Consider the following 19,039-nt stretch of genomic DNA (forward strand, 5'->3'; position numbering starts at 1 on the left):
TACAGTATACAAATGACAATGTAACAAATTTAGTCTTTACATTTCTTTCAAAAAAGGAGAAAACAGAAATACGTCTTCTGAAACAAAAGTGTGCTCACTTCCAAGTATGCTGCCAAAAGTAGATTCAATACACATTTACTCCACTGCCTTCATCAATGAGTCTGGCACTTAAAATAATTTGGAACAAGTAAGATCTCACAATTTTTCTCTGGGTTACAAAATTGAATCACTTGACACTGATTATAACACTCACCTAAGGAACGTCTACACTATATTAAAATTTCCATAGTTAGGTGTTATGTTTTACTTTTCTAGAAGTAGCACTTAGAGGATACATTCCTAAAAGCACTATGCACTTCAAAATATAATTTCTAATATTTAATATTCTAGATTACAGTATAATAGCATGAAGTTTCAAAAGGTCTCAATGTATCATCATATAAATTACAGAACAGAATGTTAAATTGCCATTTCATGGTATATAATAAGCACACTTCAATAGTCAATGTAATTGGTGTTTGCTATATAAAAAGGTAAAATTCTAAATCACCCTATTTAATAAACTGAAAATTTTAAAGTATTTTTTATTACATCTTTAAACTCTCCACTAAATATCTGTTCATGAGTGTATTCTCTAATCCCTGGAAGGTGCTTGGAACATGCTCAAAGGTTAGTATTGAAGCAATTATTTTTAAACGAAGAAACATTAAGGTGTATATAGTAACAGGGGAGGCAAAGGGGGGGGCTGAGGCAATGCAAAGTAACTTTTTTGGATGAGATCTCTTTAGTATTAATTAGTATTTCAAATTTGCCAAGAAATTATTTAAGTTCACAACTCTGAGCAAAAATCTCATTTTTAACTTTAGTATGAGAGTTTGTCTAGCAAAAAATAGGACCCTTGTAAGCATTTTTATAAACCACAGTTCTGCATACATATGGCTACTTCTATATCTATCACTGATAAAGTATATGCATAGCATTTTACAGTTTAAAGAGGCAATTTACATACTGTTAGTTCATTAAATGCGTCCAACAACCTTGTGAAAAATGCATAGACACATAAACCGGAGATCATGAAGTCTAAGTTACTTGCAGAAGTGGAGCAGAGGACTAAGAACTGAAACCAAGATCTTTTAACTCCAGGTATCATCAGCTTTCCAAACCACAGTGCTGCCAATAATTTTATGACCCAATAACACTGTTGATGGAAATATGTGATCATGAGTCTTAGATCTAGAGGATCTCACTTTTTTGGGGGTGGGGGTGGGTAGTGGTTACTAGACTGGTGCGCCAAGCAAACAGGGAGAGAGACAATTACCTGGAAAACAACACAGCATTTGTTAAAACTATCCCTTGGACCCCTGTCAGGGATTACATCACTATAAAAAGGCAAATTCATTAGGCCATTAGGAACCTGGCTGCATCCATGCCCTACAGGAATCAGCAGCTCTGTCCTGTTCAAAACATGGCTCAGAGCTGAGATTCTCCATCATGAACAGTATATCTGGATCAGCTATAGGGTTTCTTTGTTTTTGTTTTTGTTTTTAATTAGAAGGCACAGTTTTAGCCCAGACCTACTGAATCAGGATTTCCAAGAATGAACTAGGCTGTGTTGTGAGAGACTCCTAATTCCTCCCCCTCTTCTTCCTTAGTAAGCATCCCAAAGTCCTAGCTGGCTACTTGGCCCTCCAGCTACAAGACTATTTCTCAGTCTCTCTGGCAGCTGTGGCCACGTGACTAAATTCTGCCCAAGGAGAATGAAGTTATTGTGGGGACTTCACCAGATCTCATTAAAAGGAAGGGCACACTCCTATTTTTGCCTCTTCCTACTCTCTGATGACTACAATTTGATATTTGGAATAGCCCTTCACACCTGAAACTGCTCTTCCAGGCCCACTCTGCCCACCTCCTGTCTTAAAAAATGACACAACTCAAACTTTTTAAAGCTAAAGTTATTTGGTCTGGGGTTGTTTGTTCAATGCTAATGCTAACATGAATACATGTAAGTTTTTTTCAAAGCACCATAGATTATTCTGATGTGTATCTGGATAAGAATTACTGACTTGGGGAAACTTCAATGTTGTTAAAAAATATTTCTGAACACCAACTACTATTTCAAGGTAAGTGCTAGGGATATAAAGCAGAATAGGAGACTGGTTATTTTCTTGGAGAGGTTATGGTCTAGTAGGAGAAAAAGAGCTTCACATTGCTACTCAGCTTTTTCTAGAGTTCCTTACTGCCTCTATTAGTCTCCTAGGTAGACTGTGTGTACCCATGAGTCAGGGGAATATTAAAAGTGCTTTATGTTTTTGTTACAAATAAGAGACAAAAATATTACATACAGTTTTGATACATAGAGACTGATAGTGGTGCCCTCAGATGGCCCACAGAGTCAAGGGTCAAGTGCAGGATGCACCACAGCTTCAGGGAAGAGTGGCAACTACCACTTAGACTGACAGTAGCACCTGCTTTCAGGGTATTGGGACGTCCTGCAGTTTATGAGGGCTTGGTTACCAAGACCTACAGACTGTATTATCTAGCTTTAGATACAAATACGCCCATATCATAAAGACCATTGCAAAGGAATGCCAGATTGAAGATAATGCCAAAAATGCAAAGTGGACAAGCAGAAAATGACAAAGACATCCACTGCTAGTGTGAGTTCTTTGCCAGCAACCCTGGTAAAAACAGATCATATATAATCAGATGACAATAAGCCAGTTCTCCGGAAGACAATATGAATGGTGAATGGATGCATGTAATGCAGGCCACCAATTATGTGTTACTATGCTTTGAGAAATATATGCCAATGAGCATATGAAGCCATATTTGGCTCAACATTTAAAATCTAAGATTCCAGAGGATGAAGATACATTTTTTTTTCAGAGCTATTTGAAGTCATATGACATACAGTCCAGAGATTTACCCTTTAAATTTCCACACTAAATGTAATGAAATGTTTAGAAACTCTTTTAAGGTTTCTTAGTAAGAAAGAGGAAATGCTACAAATTACTTGGGGAAAATGCTTATTCTCAAACTACAAAAAAAGTCTGAAATAACAGAAAATAGCATGATGAAAAACTAAGATATATTCCTTTGTCAGCAAATACTGATGTAAAATACACAAAGGAAACTGAAGATAAGAAAAAACTATTTAGTGTGAGGTATCTGCCCTATGGAAAATTACAGATGCTTTGAGTATGTCTCACCTACACCATGCTTGAATAATGAACTATAAAAGGTAATTTATGAATCTCTGTCTTTAGTAGTACTAAAGATGACATATTCTCAATAGTAAATAATTTTAAATGTTTTATGGAAAAACTGTGTATATGAATAAAAGTAAGACATTGATAGAACAGTTATTCTGACCAAAGCTCTTAAGAAATTTTGGTATCAAAATGTGATTAAGGAAACATAAGAAAGAAAAATTGCAGGTCAATCTTAATCAGCAATATAACAAATTATTAGCAAAATATTAGCACACTGAATTATGCATGAAAAAGAAATACATCACAACTAAGATGGGCATTTATTCCAGGAATATATGGTGAGATCAACTTTTAGAAAATTTATCCTTATAATCCTACATAATTGGATTAACAGATTTCTACATTTCTAATTAATATAGAAACATTATAATATTACAATATATACAGAAAAATCACTTGATTAAAGTAAAGCAACTGAAAAACTAAGTTTTAAAAAATTACAGTTGTGTGTGTGTGTGTGTGTATGTATAAGAAGGGAACTTCTTTAACATAAAACAACCTGAAAAAAATCTACCAAAAAAACTTAGAGCAAACAGCTTTTTCAATGCTAAACCATTAAGAGCATTCTTCTCAAAATAATAATGCCTTTCAGAAGTTCTTTTCAACACTGCTCTTCTGAAGCCCTAGTAACACAGTCAAGAAAACTAAAGATATAAGAATTGAGAATAAAGAAACAAAAATGTCATTTTCAAAAGATATGACTGCACAGAAATGCCAAAAGAATCTAAGTTATTTAACTTTAGTAAGAAAGTCTGGTGAGGTTGCTGGATATAAGATAAAATAGAAAAGCAATACCAACCACAAAGAAAAATGCAATCCTTTTCCTCTAATGAACTGCCTGAACACCTTTATCAAGAATCAGCTGACCAGATGTGTGTAGGTATACTTCTGGATTCTATTTATACTAAGTTATGAGTCTATTCTCTCATCAATACTATAAAGCTATAGTAACTGAAAGAATATAAGTATTGAAATCAGGCAATCTAAGTCCTTTGTTCTTCTCTTTCAAAATTGTTTGGCAGTTGTAGGTTCTTTGCATTTCTACATAAATTTTAGAATCAGCTTGTCAATTCCTACTAAAAAAAAATCCCTACTGGAATTTTGCTAGGGGTTACTTTTACTCTATAGATCAATCTGGGAGACCTGTTATCTTAAGAATATTGAGCCTTCTGACATAAATAAATGATCTCTTTATTTATTTAGGTCTTTAGTTTCTCTCAGCAATATACAGAAAGAGAACAAAAGCAAACACTAACTCTTAATGGATCATAGACCCAAATGCAAAGCTAAAATTAGAACATCTCTGCAAGAAACCACAGGTTTGGTGAAGACTTCCTAAATAGGTCACAAAAAGCAAGATATAAAAGAATTTGAAACTTTGACATTATTAAAATCAAAACTTTTGCTTTTCAAAAGATAATGTTAAGAAAATGAGAAGCAAACAAGAGGCTGGGAGAAAATATTAATAAACCAAATATCCAATGAAGGACTTGTGTCTAAACTATATAAAGAACTCTTAAAAAAAAAAAAGAACTCTTGTAACTCATCAGTAGAATGACAAACAACCTAATTTAAAAATGGGGAATGGACTTGAAGAGACATTTCTCTAATTATACACAAATGGCCAACAAGTATGTGAAAAGATGCTCAACATTTTTAGTCGTTAGAGGAATGCAAATAAATCATTACAACAAGTTATCACTTTATACCCATTATGATGGCTACCATTTTTTTAAAAAGTGTTCACAATTTCTTCAAGGGCATAGTTAAGTAACATATAAGTAACTTCTGTGTTGCTGATGTTAAGATGTTTGTCTAAGGCTCCACAGTGAAAATGGACTTGTTTTCATTGTTGTTTCCTGTTCATTTTTATTGCACAAAATAAATTAAAACTAAGTTTTATTTACATGTTGGGGGAAAAAAAAGTGTTCACTAGGATGTGGAGAAAACTGAACCCTTGTGCACTGCTGATAGGAATATAAAATGGTACAGACACTGGGAACCACAGTTTGGTGGTTCCCCGGAAGGCTAAACATAGAATGACCATACAACCCAGAAAATTCACTCTCAGGTATGTACCCGAAAGAATTTCAGTATGTGCTCAAATACCTTTACAGTAATGTTCAAAACAGCACTTTTCACAATAACCAAAAGGATAAAACAACCCAAATGTCCATAAATGGACGAATGGATAAATAAAATGTTTCATGTGCATGCAGTGGAAAACTACTGAGCCATAAAAAGGAACAACGTATTAATACATGCAACAACGTGCATGAAGTCCCAAAACATTATACTAAGTGAAAAGAAGCCAGACACTAAAGCTCAAATATTATATAATTCTATTTATATGAAATGTCCAAAATAGGCAAATCCATAAATGCAAAACACAGATTAGTCATTTTCAGGGATTGAGAGTGACTGCTTAAGGCGTACCGAGTTCTCTTTTGGGGCGATGAAATGTTTGGAAAGAGAGGTGATGGCTGCACAGCATGGTGAACGACCAAATGCCACTGAATTGTATGCTCAAAATAGTTACTGGTATGTTATGTAAATTCTACCTCGATTTTTAAAAGATTAAAAACGAACTAAAAAAAGCCCCACAAACATGCATTTCCCATATGCTCTGCCATTCTTACTAGGTATTTACCTTAAAGAAATTGAAGATTATGTCCACACAAAGACCTGTGCACAAATATTAATAGCTTTGTTTCTAATAGCCAAAGCTTGGAAATAATCCAGATGTCCACAAACAGGTGAATACTGTTTTAACAATAAAAAAGAATGAGCCATTGGTATAAGCAACAACATGGACAAATCTTAAAGTGACTGTGCTGAATTAAAGAAGCCAAACCTCCTCCACTCCAAAAATAACATGCAAACTATATAATTTCATTTATGTAAGATTCTAGAAAATGTGTACTCACCCCTCGTGATAGAAAATTGATCCACAGCTGCCTCTGAATAGTTTGTAGGTGGAAAAGTGGGTTATTACAAGAGGCAGGAAGAAACTTTCAGAAGTAAAAGTTTTCCTTATCTTGATTGTGGCAATGGTTTCACTACTAAAAATGTCAAAACTCACTAGACTTCAAGTATGCAGTTTATGGCATGTTAGTCATACCTCAATAAAGCTATAAAAAAATAAAAACACTAAGCAATAGTAAGGGCATGGTGAAAGACTGCTCACATGCTGACGAAGGAATTTGAAACACTTATTATGCAGACAACTTCAAACAGTATGTGTGTGATAAAGAAAAATACTCTGTTACTACTAAAAAATAATGTAGGCTTCTAAAAAGTAATGCATACTCTATTTGTTTGCCAATATGAATAAATGATGACACAACAAAATACTGCCAGTGGTTGCTGGGTTCTGGTTTCTATATTCTTTCTCTTTATTTCACAGAATATAGCTGTCTTTATACTCCTGTGTATCTTCCATACAGCTCTCCAAATTTACAACTATCAAATATCTTTTAAATATGTCTACTTAATAGTTTATGTTTGCATCAAACTTGTACATTAAATTTGCAAGTCTCCAAAAACATGCATTGCATCAAACACAAAATGATGTTTTTGCCAGGTCCTGCTGACATGGTGCAGAACACGCGGCTTTCTCAGCCATAGGAACCCCATCTGAGATTCCGTGAAGCACACTCCAGGCTCATTATGGTTGCAGAGCTTCTACTTAAAAATAGCTTACTCTTATATAATCACTCACCACAGATTTGTATATTTTATGTACCCTTGAAATGAATTTCTTTTTTAGAGATATACCACAAGAGGCAACAAATCACTTTTAAAAGCAGAGAAGTTTCATCATCATAATTTAAAATCTTATTTTCAGAAGTTACTTAAGGCCTCTGTAGTTAGTTGACAGCTCCATTGACGAAAATAACTGAAAGAGTTATATATAGCAGAAATAACATCCTACCAAATCTAATTTTTAAAATCAACTTTGAGAGATCATATACAAAGTACATCCATTTTAAATGTATAATTCAATGAATTTTCACAACTATATACCCTGTATAACTAGCACCACTGCAAAGATATGAACATTGCCACTCCCCTCCCACAGACTCTTCTGTGCCCCTTCACAGTGTCGCTCCCCACTCTCCCCACCCTGGCAGCCACTGCCCTGATTTCTATAACCAAGCCTTAGGTTTGTCTGTTCCTGAGCCTCAAACACATGGGATCATGTAGGACATATTCTTGTGTATCTGGCTTCTTCCATTCAGCATGACATTTTGGATTCATTCATACTATTGCAAGTATAATCTGTTCTCCCTTCACACTGCGGAGGACCACGCCACTGTACAGCCTCAATTCCAACTCTATGCTTCTAATGCCTCAGCTCTGCCTCTGGAAATATCTTTCTGTATGTGCTGAATGTTGTGGAGCCCAAAAAGTCACTAACTTTCCTTTTATAGAATTTTTATGTTTTATTGTTTTAACAAGTGATTTCATGGTTCTCAAGCTAGGGCAAAAAGAAAAAAAAAAAACTAAAATATGCTGGTATCACCACTCTGTAGGTTGTAACTTCATCTGAAGACAACATTTTAAGTATCTTGAAGTAGTGCTTCCCTTCCCAAGTTCTGCAAGTCATGTAACACACAGAAAATATATGGCACACTAGCAAGGCCACACATCTGGTTTGGGGCCCTGGCCGTTGTAAGACCGTTTATGTTAATCCCAGTAATGGAAAGCTCTTTTAAGATATATTTAAAGAATATTTTTGTTTTAATAACTTTCATGTTTACAGAACATAAAAATCTTATGGGTGAAGAAAATTATATAGAAAATATCAATCAGGCAACCAAACAAAGTGTTTTGAAAATTTCCAAAGTTGTAAAACAATGAATGTGGCTTATTTATCCTTCTTTAGGTACACTTCATTTTTTAAATTTTTTCAATTAAAAAAATTGACCAATGACTGTGAACTGGTACCCTAGTGCATCTTTCAAGCCCAGTATGATACAACTTCTAAGCGAAGGAGAGTCAGTCATTCCACTGTGCTCTTCATGCAACAAATATTCATCAAGGGCCTACACCATGCCGAGCATTCCAGGCTGCAGGGGGTCAGCAGTAAACAAAACAGACAAAAATTCCCTGCACTCAGAGAACTTACTGTCTACTATGGGGAAAGAGACAGGTGAATAAGTGAAATCTTTAGTGTGTTAGATGGTGAAAAACACTAAAAACAAAAATAAAGCTGAGAAGAGGAAAGGGAGTCCTGGAGACAGGACGGCCAGAGGATTAAAGGCTGACAAAGGGGAGGAAGCCAGCAAGGATCTGGGAGAAGCCAGCAAGGATCTGGGAGAAGAGTGCTCCAGGCAGAGCAGAGGCACAGCAGAAATTCACAGGCAGAAAGGAGCTCACAGGGCTGTGCAACAAGAGACCACAGGCCTCTGGACAAAGCAAAGGGGAGCGAAGCAGAGAGGTCCGGGAGGTCGGGCAGGAGGCCCTGTGCCACAGGGCTTCGTGGGCCATTGTAGCAACAGAGGCTCCTTCCCTTGAGCAGTTGGAAAGCCAGCTAAGGTGGGCCACCCTCTGTGCGCCAGCTTCATGTGGAACACTCGACTCACTTCTAGATGCCCATTTCAAGAAAAAAACAGATCAGTGTAGAGCAAGCAAGGAAGGATCTGCAAAGCCTGACCTAGTGGGAACAGCTGAGGGAACTTGGAAATGTTTGGGGAGAGAAAGAATTTACTGGTTGCTCCAAATGGCTGAGGTATTGTCATCAGAGGAAACACGTTTTTCTGATGCTGCAGAGCACAGACCTGAAACCACAAATTTAAAAAAAGGAAAGAAAAACACTTCACTTTAGGGTTCACTCTCTGGTATGTATAGGTTTCCTACACTGGAATGGGTAATACTAAGAAATAACTCATGTCTAATAAGTAGTATTAGCAGCAGGAAGAGTAGGAGATAATACCTAGGTATGTTTACTACATGCCAGATGTTACAGTGAATACCTGGCACACTATCTCACACATTCCTCCCACAAGCCTGTGAGGTGAGCATTATTAATGATGAGGAAACTCAAACTTACTCAGAGCACATTACATGACCTGCCCAGGGTCACACAGCCAGCAAGTGGTAAACCCAGGTCTGCCTGACTCAGGCTCCAGGCTTATAACCACTGGTACCCTGCCTACATACTCACTGGCAGTATTCACCTACATGCAAAACGACCGCCCAGCTGGAAGCTGCAGAGAGGATTCTTCCAAGCAGAGGAAAATTTGATGACCTCTAAAATCTCTTTTATAATTTTATGGTTACATTTTTCCCCAAAGTTCCATCTTATTTTTAAAATTTTCCTTTGACTTCAAGGTTTATAGAAACTCTGTACTCCCTAAATATGGCTAAAGATCATTTAATTTCATTGTAAAATAGGTTAAATTCCCTGCTCAGTTCTAATGCTCAAGTTAATTATTTTCTGGTGTTGAGTAAAAGATATTTTACTGTATTAGTTCCCATGTACTAAGTGAAGATAGGCTTGTATCAATTTCCTTGCCTCCTATTTTACATCTGTGATTATTTAAATATATCTTTGTTTTCATTTTTCTAAGCTAACATTGTAGACAAAATTCTTTTCAATTAGGCAATTATTCTTTAAAATACAACAAATCAACATTTCGTAGCTAAAGTACAGAAAGATAACAAATATAAAAGTAGAATACCGATATATAGACTTAAAGTCTTAAGTCCATGGAAACCTGAAGAATTATCCCTGCTTTGTGCAATTGTTTTTTCCCCAACAAGAGGAAAAGAGGGCACTAATGTAGACCAGGGGCCAAGCACCCTCCACTGTACTTGAACCAGAGCAACTTCTGAATGGATTGAAAATAAAGGAAGATCATGGTTCTGCAGGGCAATTGTGAGCCAATGTAGGAAGAGAGAGTCTGTCAAGTCTGGGGTTAATATTTGACTAAAAACATGACTAATTCTATTAACAACATTTTTTTCCACACCTCACACCCATTAGTATGGTTACTGTCAAAAACCACCACCACAACAAAAAAGTACAGAAAATACTAAGTGTTGGGATAGGAATGTAGAGAAATTAGCACTCTCATACACTGTTAGAAGGAAGAAATGTAAAATGGTGTAGTCACTACAGAAAACAGTATGGCAAGTCCTCAGAAACGTGTAAACAGGACTTGTATATGATCCCGTAATTTCATTTGAGTATATAACCAAAAGAAATAAAAGACGAGACACAAACACATTTGTATTCTCCTGCTCATAGCAGCGCTATCCACAACAGCCAACAGGTAGAATCAAAATAAATGCAGCATCAACGAATGAACAGATTTTTAAAATGTGGTATATGTATATACGGTGGAATAGTATTCAGTCTTAAAAAGGAAACATTCTAAAGCATGCTGTAATATGGCTGAACCCTGGAGGCATTATGCTAAGTGAGATAAACAGTCACAAAAGAACAAATACCGTGTGATTCCACTTACATGAGGTACCTAGGAAAATCAAATCCAGAGAGACAGAAAGTAGAATTGTGGTTGCCAGGGTCTGGGGGAAGACAGGAATGGGGAATCACTGTTCAGCGCAAGCAGAGTGTCCGTTCAGGAAGATGGAAAGAGCTCTGGAACTGGATGGTGATGAGGGTTGCCTGACAATGGGAATGGACTTAGTGTCACTGAACTATGCACTTATAAATGGTAAAGACAGGTAACAACTTTATGCTATGTACATTTTATTGCAAATAAAATCAAAAACATTTTCTCCAAATATTTGCCTAAAACATGGTCAGTTTGATTTGCATTAATATGATAAAAAAACAAAAAAGGTTCCCACTGGAGCATCTGCCATATAAACTTGGGTCCTTGAAATTATTTATTACAAAGTCAACCGATTATCAAAACATACATTTTTGACATAAAACTAAAATATAAGTCTTTTCCTAACATTTTAACAACTTATATAACACCTACTATTCGCATAAAAATCCCAAAATATAATCAGCATACGTGAATGCACTCTGGGTTATTAAAGACCATATTCAGCTAACTCACAGGAGAATACTACAATCCAGTGATTTCCATACTGGGAGGCTATGAAAATGTAAATCGGAATTCTGACACAGTATTAGGGTAGGACTTACAAGTGATGGAGCCTACATAGAAACTGGATGGACCACAAATCTGGCTCTGAATTCTCTAAAGGCCAAAGCAAAAAGAGAAACACAATTACGCTGTTTAAACTGTCCACGAAGAAAAAAAAAAGTATTAGTTCTTTAGGGAAAACAAACTCCTTCCTTGCCCTTTGCTCTAATTTTTCATTCAGGGTAATATGTAGGGGAATCAGAGTATCCAAGGGTAAAATAATCAATGTCATTAAAGCTAATTTTTTTTTAGAAATAGAAATTGAGGGTATAATCCCAATTTACAACTCACTGAGGAACATTTTTCAGAAAATCAAGAATACATAGCTCAGGCTACAGCATTCTGAGAGCCCAGTTTAATTTTAGGATAAAATACAGACTATTTAGAGAAGTGGATGACTTCTGTATCTTCCAAAACTGTGACCTCTACCAAGCAAAATCTTCACAAAATCATGGGCAGCATTTCCTGTTGAGAACATGAATACAGGTATTCTGTGCAACATCTGAAGACAGTGCACTATTCTTGGCCATCTGCTTATTTCTAAAGCTGGTACCCTCTTGTCAAATTGAGAAGTTAGCATATACATGGCCACATGAGCTTGGAAACAATGTGCACTGTCTTCTCTAAGGCATGAATTTTCCTAATTCATGCCATGTGTGATATACGGAGTTATTCCTAAGGACTGAATGTGGAAGCAGAATCCTGGATTTAGGTCAAGAGCAGCCCCCTCCTAACTACAGTCTGGAAAGCTGTCAACCCTCTCTCTAGCTATACTTTTTCCTCATCTATAAAATAAAGGATTACGGATCAATTGTAACAATCATTTCAAACTGTGTTTTATGGAGGTGCCTTTGTGCATGAAGAGGGAGTTCATTTGATCTGTACTGGTGTCTACCTTAGACTCCAATAAAATCTTTGAAAATCACCAGACTAGATGCTCTACTATCTAAGACTGATGTGATAACATTAAGATTTTAAACAAGGAGTCCAAAACACAAAGTAAAATAAAAATAAATGAAGAATATATTCAAAGTCAAATTATTTCAGTCACAAGTATGAAATTTTACTATGGGGAATTATAGTCACAAACTTCATTTTTAACACATTTGTTTAGAACCCCGAACAAACTCTCCCTCATAGAAACATTATGGTAAATGAAGGTTGATTTCTCAAGTATGCTTGAAAAGGCACTCTGTCCTGAATGTAACAAATAATAAGTAGGTGAAGGAAGAGATGATGTCACTACAGGCTGGTACCCAGCCACCAGATGTAACGATGTGTCCATGTCTCCAGCTCCTTTCCACCAGGAGGGACACCTCCCTGACTCTCAACCACTGAGCAGATCTCCTATGCTTCCTGTCATTTCTATCACAAGGGCTTGCCATCAGGGTTTCTTTGATCCGACACCCCATGCCACAGACCACGTTTACTCTATTTCTCTGTCCCTGAATTGAGCACAAAATTCTTTTAATATATTTTTCTGAAAATAAAGCATGGGAAGATTATCTTATATAAAAGTGATGGGCTTATCCTTATCTCATTGCTTCTCACAGCAACTTGTGCAACAGAGAGAAGAGGTCTATGTTAATAACCCCTATGTTACCCAGGAGGAATGGCAGGCCTTGGAGTAAGCCGCCCAGAGTCACACACCAAGGGAAGAGTCCCTGCTAGTGGGGCCTGAGCATCAGAACAACAAATGCTTTTTCCCAAGGCCTTTTCTGTATCCTTCCTGACTCTGTCATCACTTGGATTGTGTAAGGAATAACAAAGATCATGTGGTAAATAATAATAACCCCTTGAGCATCTAAAGAAAATTAGACACAAGTTATCCTCTTTTTACACTTTGGTGCTAGAGCCAGAATCCTGAGGAGAAGAGCAAGACTGAATGGGCTGAGCAGATAATGCAAAAATCCCACAAACACTGTAGGACTGGAGCAGAAAACCAGGGAGCGAGAAGAAAAACATAGGGAAGGGAGTTGTGGGAATGATCATTTTTCTTCCACCATGCAAAGTGTCAAGGGATAGAAGTTTTTAAAGGTGAGGGGGAGGCAGGAAGAAGATGAGCAGCATGGTAAGGAAAAGAAATGGAGAGAAATGAAACAAGGAAAACAAGGAGGAGTTGGGGAAGAGAACAAACAGGAAGTAGTCAAAACCTTCCCAAGTGTTTTATGTGTTTTAAATATTAGATGGCCAGTACTTTATACTATATACTTCAGCATTCCTCTTTCTAGAAAAAGAAAGCCTAGGAAATACATAATTAAAGGATATAAAATGATCTAAGTAATGGAAACAGCAAGCTGTGATATATACACTTAAATTACAAAATATAGGGAGTAAAAAACATGCAACTTGAAATCTGGAAAAGGACAAATTTTGATCAAATTATCTACTTTCAAGAGACACAGGACAATAAATGTTTAGATACCAGGGAAAAAAATTAACGCAAAGAAAAGTGCAAGAGATAACTATGAAAATTAATTTAAAAGAGAAAGATATAATAGATAACATGACTAAAGACAGTTCTTTGAAAAAATAAACCATACTTAATGAGACTGATTTTAAGAAGAGAGAGAAATTTATTTGGAAATATCCACATAAGAATGTTAGGGAAAAGAAAATAGAAAAAGATTAGGAAAAAAAAAAGATTAGGAAAAGGAATACATACTTACAGATCCAAAATAATTTAAAAAGACAATAAAAGAATATTATGAACAACCTTATAACAATAGATTTCAAGACTTAAATGGAAAGGGTAAATTCTTAGAAATATATAACTTCTCAAAACTGACCCAAAAAGAAATAGATATTGATGCAAAAAGAAATAGAAAACTAAAATAGTCCTATAACCATTCAATCAGTAGTTTAAAAAAAAGAAGCCCTCACAAAGGTAAATTTTCCTTCCTTCCTATCTACCTACCTACCTACCTATTTATAAGAAAGTTCTATTCATTATTCAAGGAACAGGCCACATAAGCTCTTCCAGAGAACAGCAAAGAGGGAATACTCCCTAGTTCATTTTATAAGGACAGTATAATCTTGATACTGAACTCTTGATGAGAACAGGAAAAAAAATTACAAGCCAATCTCACTCATAAACAGATGCTTAAATCCAAAAGGAACCAAATCAAGGAGAATGTTAAAGACAATACATCATGACCAAATTAGGTTTATTCCAGGTACACAAAGGATGGCTCATTGTGAGGAAAAGTCTAAAAATATGACTTGCCACCTTAACAAGTGAAAGAAAAAATTTATGATACTCTTATTAGATGCCGAAAGACCTTTTAATAAAATTCAACATCCTTTCATGATAAATTCAATAACATAAAAGTGAAAAGGAACTTCATTAATCTGATAAAATGGTATTTACTAAACATCATTCTTAACAGTGAATCATTTTAAGTTAGAAGCCTTTTTTAAGGGTCAGGCATGAATGAGGGTTCCCCACTATCTCAGCTTCTATTCAACACTGTCCTGAAGGCCCTAGCCGGTAACAGGAGCAAGGAAAATAAATAACAGGTAGAGAGATTGAAAGAAAGAACAAAACTAACTGTCTGCAGAGACTGAATCACAGTCCACATATTTCTTCTTTCTCATTCCCTATTTATCCTCTGCACACTGCAAGCTGGCTTCTTCCTGTGTCTTGCTTCTAAAACTTTACTCATCAAAGACTCCAATGATCACCTGCCTATCAAATCTAATGGACACATTTCAGTTGCCACCTCAGCCTCTTGGACAGCTTGTCTGCCTTGGCCTCCCCTGTAGCCTTCTCCTGACTTTCTGGCTGCTTTTTCTTAGTGTGTTCCACTGCCTCCCCTTCTTCCACTTGTCTCTGAATGTCAGTATTCAATCCTTTGATTTCAAACTTTTTCAATCTGTACTTCTCCTAGGTGGTTATATTTACTCCTTTAGCCCCAGTCACCATGATTATTCAGGTGACCTCCCAATACTAATGATTCCCAATTTTTTAATTGGAGTATTGTTGATATATAATCTTATATTGGTTTCAAATAATACAACACAATGGTTCAACAATTACCCACATTATTAAATACTCACCTCCTCCAGAGAGGTTGCTATGTGTCAACATAGTAAGATGGTACAGAATCACTGACTATATTCTTCATGCTGTACCACCATCCCAGTGACTAAATTATTTTATGACTGATAATTTTTGTACTCTATCCCCCATCACCCTCTCCACCCACACACCCCAACCCCTCCCCTACAGTAACCTCAAGTTAGTTCTCGGTGTCTATGAGATGATTCCCAAATTTTTATTGGACAAGTAAGGACGGTCTTCCTTCCACATTCTGATCTCCAAAAGTGAATTCATCCTCCCCTACTCCCTTTATTCCTTACTTCAGTCACTTTCTATCCAGTTACTTAGGCTATAAACCCGGGAGTCATCTATGAATATGAGGAATGAAGGAGAAAGTGGAGCCAATCTATTAACAGCTCCTGCTAGATTGTTTATTCTGAAGTCTCTCTCTGCTCCATATCTCCCTTTTCTTTATCACAGCCACAACTTGGTTCAAACTCTGATTCTCTGTCTCCTGAATTCCTCCACGTGGTCTTCCTCTCTAATCCTCATAAGGAGCAAAGCTGATTAAATCTCTCCCCTGATTAAAATCTATCAGTGATTCTAAATGCCTAAAATAAGATTCAAATTATTTAGGCATACTTTAGAAAGCCTTTCAAGAAGACCCTGATTCTATCTAGCCTTGACTGGTATGTATCGTTAAGGTACCTGACAAGGTAAACACTGTATAAATACTTATTTAATTAAAGAAAAATTTTTACATAAAGTAGTAGATAGTAAATCTGGGTGGACCATTACAACAATGTATGGGGGTTACATCTTTACCACTCTAGAGTTAAAATGAGAGGAAAATTATGTTTGCCTATATAACTCATTCAAAATTCATCAGATAGAGATGTCAGGTGCTACACTCTACTAGAGATACAAGACAAACACAACTGCATACAAGGTACAGTCTTGGTACCACTGTGAGATTTAAAAAAACCTGCCGGATAGATCCTGGGTCATATCAAGCATGACAAGACTAATACACACACACACACACACTCTCTCTCTATCTCTCTCACACTCTCTCTCTTCATGTTCCTAAGTAAAACCTTATGTGTTTTTGTTAAATTCACAGAAGTTATCAAAATGAAAAACAGCTTCATCTTACATAAACTTCATTATTTATGTTTAACATGTCCTAGCTGCTTTCAAAATTAATAGGCAGTATATTTCTGGATTACATATACAACAAGCTAAAAATTTAGGAATAATGTGGACCAAATAAATATTGTAAATTGCTGCTTTTTAAAGTAATTAAAGTTTTTTGTCTAACTACATAAAACTTACAGTATAGTGTTACATTTTATCTTCTCTGTATCATTCCAATTTTAGTATATGTGCTGCCAAAGTGACCACTGGTGTTACATGTTTTATCAATTATATGTCCAATACTTCAAATGTCCTTTAGCTGTATTTACATACTACCTTGAACATAATACCTGCATTTGCTTTTAATATGGTAAGTTTAATAAGCTTTTTAATTTTCCCTCATTCTGCAAGGTGCACAGATGAGGGCAGAAAGACTATGTGGGTCACATGCACCATCAGTGAAATTCCCTGAAATTAACCTTTAAAGAGCTTCTTAAGTGGGAAGACTAGAGTCCTGCAATTATTTTCACAGTGATACCAACTGCTTTAAGACCCCAGTCTAGTAATAACAGTACTGGGACAAAGGCTCTATGGTCTTCACGTTCAGATTAAATATCTGCTTAATCGGAACTGAGCTAATTTGCCCAAGCCATCATCTGCGGGGCTGAAATCAAACATTACTTGGACCAGAGATTAACTCTGCTGCGTATCAAACTGAAAAGAAAATTTACATTCAGATCCCCATATTGTAGCCTGCACACTACTCCACCAGCACGCATTTCAAGCATTTTTCCCATTTGAAAAAGATTTCTGCTAAGCAAAGCTATGTCTTAAAATGAAATGCCTTCTGTCTTTGAACCTAGTTAAAATTAAGAAACTTCTAATAGCTTTAATAACTCTCAAAGGCTGTATTTCCCAGGCATCTTCCCCTCCTTTCTACCCTCCCTCCAAATCCAGAAAAAAAACAGCAAACACAAAACACAAAACAACTAGCCACATGCTCTGAATGTTAGGGAACGTGATTCTCCACTGGGTTAGGCTACAAAGAAAGCCTGTGAATAATCAAAAATCCCTGATCAAAACAAAGTTAACGGCCACCTCCCCACTCCCCCACCCCAGTATAATTTCTCTTTCTCTAATCCTGTCATGCATTTCCCCTAGTTTTCCTGGAATTTTAGCGGCCTCTGAAAGCGGTTGGTAAGTTCATCTCAATGTCAGCCAGGACAGAGCCATGCAAAAAATCACTAACTTGGAAGGTTATTTAGGACAGTAATGTCTTTCACTGCCTTACTCCTCCCACTCCTGCCCCACTTGACCCACTACCAATATTTAGCTGAAAAAAAAAATCTGTCCACCGGCTTCCGCCCCCTACCTACCCTCCACCCCTGGCTCTTCTGTGGGAACCCGACGCAAACAGAGAGCCCGACGACGACCCCGCGGGCAAGGAGGGCAGGGGCCCCGGCCTTCCGCGCCCCTCCCCGCACGCCTGCACTCCGCCCTGCACACTGGCGCCCAACTATTCTTGGATCTACTCACGTCCCCGGATCCGGGCTGCGCGCCCTGCCCCCTTTCTTCCCCAGCGTCCTCGCCCTCCGAGGCTGCCGGGCAGAGCCCCGCGCGGTCGGCACACACACCCACCTGGGCCGGACCGGACCCGGCTGGGCGCTCCGCCCTGCGCTCCGCGGCCAGCTCAGCACAAATGCGCCCGGCCTGTTCCCCGCCGCCTCTCCGGCCCGGCTGGGAGGCGCGGCCCGGGGCGGCACCGCAAGGTCTCCCGAGTCACCTCCGCGCAGCCCGCGCGGCTCCTGCCAGGTCAGCCGAGGCGCGGCCCCGCGGCGCTCCCTCCCGCGCCGGCGCCCCTGGGCCGCCAGGCAGAGCGCGGCGGCGGCGAGTGGCCTGCGGCAGGCGGCCGCCCCCGCCGTCGTCCCGCCGCTCCGCCCCCGGCCCCTCCCGCGGCGCTGCTCCCCGGAGGTGCAGGTCTGGCCCTACCCCGGGCAGCGGGGCGCGCTCGGCCCCTCGGCCCCCGCGGGCTGCCGGCCAGGAATTAGGGAAGGAAGTCAGGACACTGCTGCTCCCCCCAGCGGGGCTCCCGCCAGGTCCTGGCGTGGGCCGTCGCTCCCGCCCTCTCCTGGGGGGGCGGCCCTGACAACTTTTAGTGGCCAGCCCGCCCCGGGGCGTGAGCAGAGGGGTCCTCGCTTGGTCAGAGCTCTCCCACCTCCAAGATAACTGACACGCAGGCTTACGTTTCTGATTCCAAAACAAAGACTAAGCAAGACTTCACGTATTTGTTTTGTGTTTATATACTTTCTGGGCCACCATTCGAGCATTGAGAAAAACAATAATATTTGTTTTTTATAATGTGAAACCTACCTATATGAAAAAGATGTTTTGTTATTCCATCTGGGCTTGGAGGGTAGACAAAGGCTCAAAGGCCAGAAAAACCCAGCACAGAAATAACT

General features: G+C 38.2%; 1 protein-coding gene across 7 annotated transcripts in view; it reads right to left on the minus strand.

The window, feature by feature from the left end:
* Positions 1–18,357, minus strand: part of OSBPL1A (oxysterol binding protein like 1A) — a 100,843-nt gene extending 82,486 nt beyond the window's left edge. The window contains exons 1-3 of one of the 7 annotated variants that reach the window (XM_037017571.2): positions 18,219–18,356; positions 11,401–11,455; positions 10,748–10,908 (exon numbers count right to left, since the gene is read on the minus strand). The gene's annotated coding sequence lies outside the window, so the exon portion shown is untranslated. Of the gene's footprint in view, positions 1–5,922; positions 5,946–10,747; positions 10,909–11,400; positions 11,456–18,116; positions 18,137–18,218 lie in introns of those variants that run through there. The other 6 variants (XM_017646815.3, XM_073212909.1, XM_017646846.3 and 3 more) reach the window with 6 other exon arrangements.
* Positions 18,358–19,039: the final 682 nt, after the last annotated feature.

The sequence above is a fragment of the Manis javanica genome, chromosome 9 (assembly GCF_040802235.1).
Source record: "Manis javanica isolate MJ-LG chromosome 9, MJ_LKY, whole genome shotgun sequence".
NCBI lineage: Eukaryota > Metazoa > Chordata > Mammalia > Pholidota > Manidae > Manis > Manis javanica.